Source organism: Arachis duranensis, chromosome 1, assembly GCF_000817695.3.
Source record: "Arachis duranensis cultivar V14167 chromosome 1, aradu.V14167.gnm2.J7QH, whole genome shotgun sequence".
NCBI classification, from domain to species: Eukaryota; Viridiplantae; Streptophyta; class Magnoliopsida; order Fabales; family Fabaceae; genus Arachis; species Arachis duranensis.
Window position 1 is genome coordinate 70,109,846 of NC_029772.3, and position 9,256 is coordinate 70,119,101.

Below are 9,256 nucleotides of genomic sequence, written 5' to 3' on the forward strand. Positions count from 1 at the left end.
AAATAAAAATTTTTTTAATTTTATATCTGTAATATTTTATACCAATTAACTTTAAAATTTAATTATTTTTTGAATAAATTAATAAAAAATAATATAAATAATTGTTTAAATATAATTGTATTTTAATTTTTCATTTTATTATGTACAATTTGAGGATAATTTGAAATAAAAGATAATAAACTTGTTGTAACTGCCATCTATTTTGTGCTTTGACTATGTCGTCATCTGAGAATCATGGCGTCTTCATGGAGACCGGGGTTCTTCTACAGAATCGATTTTGCGTTTGGAGTTAGCCAACCAATAGCAGCGACAAACATGCGTCTTCCTTTTCTATGTCAGTAATTTTTTCGGACTTTGAAGGTCATTTATGGTAGAGGTGGAATGTGGTGGGTTCAAGAGCGTTAAGATCTGTGACTAGTCAGAACGATAATGGAAGCACATGCCAACAAATAAAACAGTAAAAATGTTTGAAGACATCACATCGACAATAACAGAATAATGGAGGAATTCAATTAAATTTTCCTGAATATTTTTGTGGTGTAAAGGTCGTCCTTGTGTTAAATGAGAGAATTAGTATTTTTGTTAGTACCGGTTTGTTTGTTCAGCCCATGAAAAAAAAAATAATAACAATAATAAATAAATTTAATTTACCTGATAACTTTTGATAATAGATTAACTTTTAAAGAGTGTTGTACTCTCTACTTTACGTAGAGTGCAATAGCTTTCGCCCTGTTATTGACCAAAAAAGCTCCATTTCTCAAATTACTAAATAGTAAATAGTCATTGCAATAGCTATACATAGCATATAGCAATTAAGAGGTTTAAATTTTATCCAATTCTAGCTCTTTATTAGGATACGGTTTATGACATCTAATTCATAATGGCAAGAATAAATTGAGTACCTACACCAGGGAGACACAAAATAAACAATGAAGTTCCAAATTGAAATATATAGTACAAATACAATATAAATGGAATGAATGTAATTAAAACTAAGTTTAAAGGAACTAATTTTTTAGTTAATATTAATTATTTTCTTTTATAAATTATTTTTTATTTTAAATTTTAAATTCTAAACTATAAATTTTAAATTTTAAATTTTAAATTGGATTAACAAAATAATTTTATAATAAAAATCTAATGTTGACTAATTAAAAATTTATGTTTTTATCTTTTTATTGATTTAATTATTTTTGGAAAAGGAGCATGAGAGTTAGGGAGTGGAAGAGGAAGATGAAAATGTGGAGTATTGTAATTTCTTTGTCAAATTTAAATTGATTTAGGTTTCCTTGAGTGCAATGCTGCTATGTATGAGTTCTTTTTTAGCCATCGTATGAGGAGAAGCTTGTGGATTGTTGTCACTGCAATTTCTGGATTGTTGTCACTGCAATTTCGTTGAATGAGAACAAGGAGAGTGTTAAAAGAGAAAATATTAAAACTTAAGAGAATTTTTGTAATTTTAAATTAAAAAAATAAGGCTCAAAATAGAATTATTTTTGAAAAGATTATATAGGTAGTCTTTAGAGAGTGTTTTTTTATTTTAATAAATAAATTAATTATAATAATTACTGTAATAAATATTTTAAAAAATAATTACTAAAATAAATATTGTCTTCTTATCCCATTTACACTATAAACAAGATAATTTTGCATGTATCTCGTCTACCGTGTAAATGAGATAAGAGGGGAAGACACGACATGTGTACATTTTATTTATAGTGTAAAAGAGTGTATTTGTAAAAAAAAATTATTTTTTTGAAAAATAATAAAAAATATTAATAATATCAATAATCCAAATTTTTAGTATGTAATTAGTACATTAAAAAATTGGTAAAAAATATTAAAATAGATATGTTTGACAATTAGTACTCAACAATAGTACATAAAAAAATTTAGATTAAAATAAAATTCAATTGAATTGATTTAAATTTTAAAAAATAAAAAATTCGTACGTGTTCAAGTTCTATGAAAGAATGGGAGAGTGATGGACGATTAGAAAAAGAATGGGAGATTAAGAGATAACCGTTTGGCAATTGTTAACGGGATAGTGGGAGATAACAGGGGAGATAACCGTTTCATCATACAACTTGAATACGTACGAATTTTTTATTTTTCAAATTTAAATCAATCCAATTGATCATATTTTAATCTAAAATCTTTTATGTACTCTTTTTTAGTACTAATTGATAAACATATCCATTTTAATCTCTTTTACCAATTTTTTTATGTACTAATTGCATGCTAAAAGTGTGGATTATCGATATTATTAATATTTTTTATTATTTTTTTAAAAAAATATTTTTTCTATAAATACAGGTATCTCGTTTAAACGAGATACATGCAAAATTATTTTGTTTACATTGTAAACGAAATAAAAAAATATTTATTTTAATAATTATTTTTTAAAATATTTATTTCAATAATTATTATAATTAATTTATTTATTAAAATGAAAAACCCCTTTAGAGAAGACTACGAAATCATTTGTCTTAGTTCAAATAACCTTTCACCTTTTGGATTTACGATAAGTCTGGGGTGGTAATAATATTTGGCTACCCATGTTAAAAATACAAAATATAAGAGGAAGAAGAAGAATATAAGGAGATCCGGTAACAACTCCTTAGTGCTTGTTGTGACATTTATGACCAATTCAACCATCCTGCACCTTTGTGGAAGAATCCAGAATTTTATGTTCATCTCCCTTTTAAAAAGAATGAGGATATCAATCGACAAAGGCTACACACTCAGGGATGAACCCTGAAGATCTCAAGTTGGCAAGAGCTGAATGTGCAGTCCTTCTTATTCAAAGACTCATTGAACCAACCAATTCTAACGTGACGTATCAAGCATTCTATGTTGAAAAAAAAAAGGCTGAGCAAAATAGAGGAAAGAAGAGGCTTGTTATTGATTATAATCCACTTAATGTCTTTTTACAAGATGATAAGTTTTCTCTACCAAGGATCTCAGTTATTACACAGAGGTTAAGTGAAGCAAAAATATTCAGCAAGTTTGATCTAAAGGCTGGCTTTTGGCAAATTTGGCTCCATCCTAAAGATAGATATAAAACAGTATTCTGTATCCCTGAACCCCAATACTAGTGGACGGTAATGCCATTTGTACTCAAAGTAGTCCCATCCCTCTTTCCAAAAGGCGATGACTAAAATCTTTGAGCCCATATTACACTCCACACTCATCTACATTGATGATATCTTACTGTTCTCAAAGGACAATGAAACCCACAAGAAACTCCTGGCCCAATTCACTCAAATTGTCAAAAAATAGGAAATTATGTTATTATAAAAAAAGAGCTCTCTTGCTAAAATAAAAATCAAGTTCCTCGGAATGGTCTTCGAAGATGGATTTTTTCAACCAGGAGATCATATTGCCAAAGAATTAATCAACTTCCCAGATGAAAACATGACGGTCAAACAAGTCCAACAATTCTTGGGAATCGTTAACTACATCAGAGACTTTATCCCAAATGTGACCAGACACACCAACCAGCTGTCAAAACTCCTGAAAAAGAAGCCCCCACCATGGGGACTTAAGCAAACAATAGCTGTCAAAACCCTGAAGAAGATAGCACAAGACCCCCCTCCTTTAAAGATTTCCAGCACGGAAAAAAGAATATTGTAGACAGATGCTAGGGATGAATTCCCGAGAGCTGTGATACTCGAAGAAATCGATGGGACAAGACACTACTGTGCGAATGCTAGTGGACAATTCAAAGAATCTGAAAATTATTACTGTTCCGAGGGTTACCTGAAATCGTAGGTCGATCTCGGTCGAGATCTTCTATGTTGGTCGGAGCCGACGTGTCCAGCAGGTGTATAGCGGCCGGAGCTGGTGTGTCCGACTTGTGGAACTGAGAGTGTTGCTGATCCTTTATCACCGAAGGGTGGGGGGTACCTGCAAGGGACTCCGATGCTTAAGTTAGCAAGGGTATTAAGCAGGTATTGAGTAGAATCAGAGTATGAGTTATACCTGGGTGCTCCAGTGTATTTATAATGGTGAGATGTGGCCTCCTGTGGATAAGAAAAGTTACTTATCTTATCTTCAAGTGAGGTCATCTTATCTTCAAGGGAACCGCCCTTCTCTTGTAGGCTTGGGCTGCCTTAGGATCTGGGGCGTGTTCCTCTATTTGGGCCCTTTGTTTGGGCTTTCTCGTGACTTGGCCGAGCTCTTTAAGAAGAGGTCAGATTGTCCTGATCTGAAGAGGTCGGTCGCTTTGTCTATAGAACATCCCGGGTCGGACAACTCAACCCAGGATATGAACAGTGCCCCTGCTTGAGCTCGGTCTTCTTTTTGAGATCGAGTCCTTGACTTCGGTCTTTCTTTGGTGAAGCCGAACTCAAGCATTTTGTTGACTCCTTTGTAGCAGCTTTGAATGTAAAACGTTTCTTCTAAAAGACGGGCGCTTTTATATCGGCGCTTTTTTTTTGGGAACGTGCGAGGGCTTAATGCCCTCTTTAATTTGAGCAATAATTGCCCCGTTTTCCTTTGGTTCTTTACTTTGATTTTGAAAACCCAGAAACGGTTTCTCTCCTTTAGCCTTTTTGTAACTTCTTTTCTCTGCTTTCTTTGCTTTTCTGTTCTTTTGTTTGCGCTTTTGCTTTCTCTTGGAGTTCGTAGTTTTCGTGTTTTCTCTTCTGCGACATTGCTCTTTGTTCGCATTTTTGCTTGTGAGAGGGCATCCCAGATTTCGTCTCCATCTTCAATTTCCTCAAAGCTTGCTGTTCTTTTCCTGGTAAGTACTGGCTTTCTTGTAGCTTCGTTTTCAATTTTTTGTGAAGCTTCGATTTTGCATGTTTGAAAGTTTGAATCTTTCGAAGTCTTGTATTTGCTTGTCACTGTAACATGTTCTTCCTGTCTTTCTTTTATGCATTGTCTTGGCTTTTCCGTTGAGGCTTTCTAGGGTTTTATTGTCGTTTGTGGTTTTTTTCTGCCTGATACTTGATAAAAATCTGCGTCTGTTCCTCGCTTTGTTTGAAGATTTGCTTTTTGTTTGATCTTTGAAAAAAGGTTGCACCTTTAATAGTCTCTGCTTGGCGTGTTTGGTAGAGTGCAACGATTTTTTGTATTTCTCCTTGCAAAAAGGTGTTTTGCTGTTTTTTGGATTTCTTTTTGAGATATGCTGGGATGCCTTGCTTTGTTACTCCCTCCAAGGGATGCCCCAGGACTTTTGGTTTGAGTCTTAGGGTTTTCCTTTTCTTTGTTCCATCGCCTGAGAAGTATTGACCGAGTTATTTTCTCCCTTCGTCGGAGATGTTTGTGGTAACCCCATCTTCTTTTCTTACTTGTAGGGTTAGTTGGCCTCATGTCTTCTCACAATAACATTGTAGAGATGTCTTCCAAAGTTCCCGAGGGGATGTCTGATTGGCTGGACTCCCTTGTTTTGTTGTGTGTTTCTGTTGTGGATGCTGAGTTTTGCACAGAGCTGAGGAAGCGCCATAGGATTTGTGGTATCAATGCCCGTGAAGAGGATTACGAGCTTATTGCTCTTGATTCTGATGAGAGAGTTTGTTTTCCAACTTCCATTGAGAGGGAGCGTCCCTTCTTCTATACCTACAAATACTTTTTCAGCCAGTTGAACGTTACCTTTCCTTTTATTGTTTTTGAGACCGACCTGTTGTGGTCGTGTAATATTGCTTTGTCCCAGCTTCACCCCAATTCCTGGGGTTTTATTAAAATTTTTCAACTTCTCTGCCGTGAATTAGATATAACACCTTCCCAAACTCTTTTCCTTTATTTGTTTGTTTCCGCCAAGCCTGGCGGTTCTTCAAAAAAGAAAGCTTCTTGGGTTTTCTTTAGGTCCGCCCAGGGTCACAAAGTTTTTGCTATGTATGATGAGTCCTTCAAGGACTTCAAGAATTACTTCTTTAGGGTTCGTGCTGTCGAGGGGCCCCGCCCCTTTTTTCTTGATGAAAATGATGAGCCTTCTTTCCCTCTAGAGTGGCAGAGGGATGTGAGAGTGTCTCGTTATACCTGGGAGATGCTTGATGATGTTGAGCGTGCTTTTGTTGTTGTTCTTGAGGATCTGTGGGGGAAACCACCCCATCTTGATACAAAAAGGTTTTTGAATGACCCGTCCTTGGTACGGACTGTTTTGGGTATTTGTCTGACTTGTCTCTTATACTTGTTTCTTAGTTTTTTCTTCCCTTTGTTGTGACCATAAATCTTTGCTGTGGCTAATTCTGTATTTGCAGAGATGTCTAAGAAGAATGACTCCATGAAGGCCTTTAAAAGGGCAAAGAAGGCAACTGCTACTCTGAACATCTCGGCCAAAGTGACTGGCGAGGGATCTTCTCAGGTCCCAGTGAAGCCTCCTGTGCCGAGTTCTCTCAGGCCGAAGAAAGTAATTCCTACTCCTCGGTTTCATCAGGTCGATCCTCCTCAGACTTCTGCCGTTGCTTCTGGCGTCCCTCCCTTGAAAAAGCAAAAAATGTCTGAGCCCTTTAACCTGGATGCCCCAGACTTTGATGCTATCGTGTTTGTTGACCAACAAATTGCCCCCTATGGTGGGCTTTCTATGGACGACGTGTCTCTTATTCAACATCTGGATTTTATCACCAAAAGTAGTGTGAAGATGGCTCATATGGGTACGGCTATTTTCCGAACAGTTCAGGGGATCCCGATTCATGCCACAAAATCCTTCATGGAGGAGGCCAAGTCAGAATTTGATCGGATCAAGGGTCTGAAGGATGAGCTGGAGGTGAAGTTGGCAAAGGTGGAGAAGGAGCTGGAGGGTGAGAAGGCCAGCTCTATTGCCTTGGCTGCTTCTTTGAAGTTGGCTGAGGACATGGCACTGAAGCATAAGGATAGCTATGTCTCGGCTTATAGGAAATTGATGCATCTCCGGGATGATTTGGAAACTTCTCGGATTAATTATGGTGAGCTTCAGGGTCACCTTGTGGGCAGCGTAACTGCCGCCTCTGAGAACCTGATGGAGCAGTTCCGGATTGTTGCTCCTGATGCCGACTTGACTCTCATCAGCCTGGACAATGTTGTGAGGGATGGTAAGATTGTCCCTGATGACCAGGATGATGATGAGGCTGACCCTCCCCCAGTGCCTTCTCTTAAAGTGTCCACCTCCTCAGTTCCTCCCGTTACGTCCGATCCGGATTGCCAAATTCTGAACCGGGATGATGGAACTGTAGATGCTGTGCCTATTCAGACTTGTCCTCCTTCTCCCCATACTGATGCTGCCGGGAAGGCTCCAGATCTTGGTTGATCTCCTTTAAGTATTTGTGTAAATAGCCCGGTTTGTGGGCTTTGAACTCTTTTTTGTGAATGATGTTTAATTGACTGTTGATACTCCAGTTGCTATTTTTAGCAACTTTATTTTGAAAACAAAATGGTTTCTCTGAGGTTGATTTTGGTGGCCTCTTGAACATTTATCATACTATGCTCTCATTGTGCTTTAGCAGGGTATCTTGTTGGAATCTTGCTGCTTGGCCTCTTTAGATTGCTTTCGTACTTATTGTTTGTAGCTTGGATCCCTTTGGAGGTCGTGACTTGTGGGGGGTCCAACTTGTTTCTCGGTTTCCTCGCTTTTGTTTGTATTTTTAGCGCCTTATAACCGATTTCTTTATGTTGGTCCCCTTCTAAGTTATTTTTGTAATCCTCTTTCCTGGACCTTTGCCAGGTCTCTTTAAGGGATTACTTTTATAACTTATCTTTGTAGGAGACCGACTTCGTTAAGTCGATCTCTTCTAAGTTATTTTTGTAATCCTCTTTCTTGGACCTTTGTCAGGTCTCTTTTTTTCTTGGACCTTTGTTGGGTCTCTTTCAGGGATTACTTTTACAACTTGTTTTGTAGGAGACTGACTTCGTTAGGTCGATCTCTTCTAAGTTGTTTTTGTAATCCTCTTTCTTGGACTTTTATTAGGTCTCTTTCAGGGATTACTTTTACAACTTGTCTTTGTAGGAGACCGACTTCGTTAGGTCGATCTCTTCTAAGTTTTTTTTGTAATCCTCTTTCTTGGACCTTTGTTAGGTCTCTTTCAGGGATTACTTTTACAACTTGTTTTGTAGGAGACTGACTTCGTTAGGTCGATCTCTTCTAAGTTATTTTTGTAATCCTCTTTCTTGGACCTTTATTAGGTCTCTTTCAGGGATTACTTTTACAACTTGTTTTGTAGGAGACCGACTTCGTTAGGTCGATTTCTTCTAAGTTGTTTTTGTAATCCTCTTTCTTGGACCTTTATTAGGTCTCTTTCAGGGATTACTTCTTGTTCATACCCTGGGTCGAGCTATCCGACCTGGGATGATTGAAGATAAAGCGACCGACCTCTTCAGGTCAGACTATCCGACCTCGCTCATCAACCTCCTTAGGTCCGACTAGCCGACCTCTGCTCAAAGAGCTCGGCCAAATCGACAGGAGAGCCCAGTAAAGGGCCCAAATAGAGGAACACGACCCAAATCCTATGGCAACCCAAGCCTATAGAGATAAAGGCGGTTCCATTGAAGATACGCTGACCTCAGCTTAAAGATAAAGATAAGATAAGATAACTAACTTATCTTATCAACAGGAGGCCACATCTCATCATTATAAATACATTGGAGCACCCAGGTATAACTCATACTCTGATTCTACTCAATACCTGCTTAATACCCTTGCTAACTTAAGCATCGGAGTCCCTTGCAGGTACCCCCCACCCTCCGGGGATGAAGGATCAACACCACTACCAAGTCCAACAAGTCGGACATATCAGCTCCGGCCACCGTACACCTGCCGGACACGTCGGCTCCGACCAACACAGAAGATCTCATCCGAGATCGGCCTACAGTTTCAGGTAACCCTCGAAACATTGGCGCCGTTGCCAGGGAACCTGGAAGTCATCCCATCAATATGGCGGATGACCATGACAACGACCACGATTCAGGTTTGGAAGACAGAACGCCGCATAAAAACGCGGACACGATACTCAAAAGTACTCCAGAAACCAACGGAGACAAAAATTCATCAAATCCAAAGAGTAATAGAAGCACTTCAAAACTGATTGGAGCAACTTGAGAAAGAAGCCCAACATCGACGTGAAAAAGAAGAAGATCTACGCCGGGAAATAAGGCGGCGCCGAGAATTAGAAGATAAACTTATAAGACTCGAAGCTGATCTCAAAATTAAATCTACTCGACCATCCACAGAGGATAGCTCTCAGAAAGATCAAGCTCCATTCACCAGAGAAATCATGAAAACCAAAATTCCAAAAGATTTCAAGCTTCCGGAGATGACTCTATATGACGGCACCTCGGA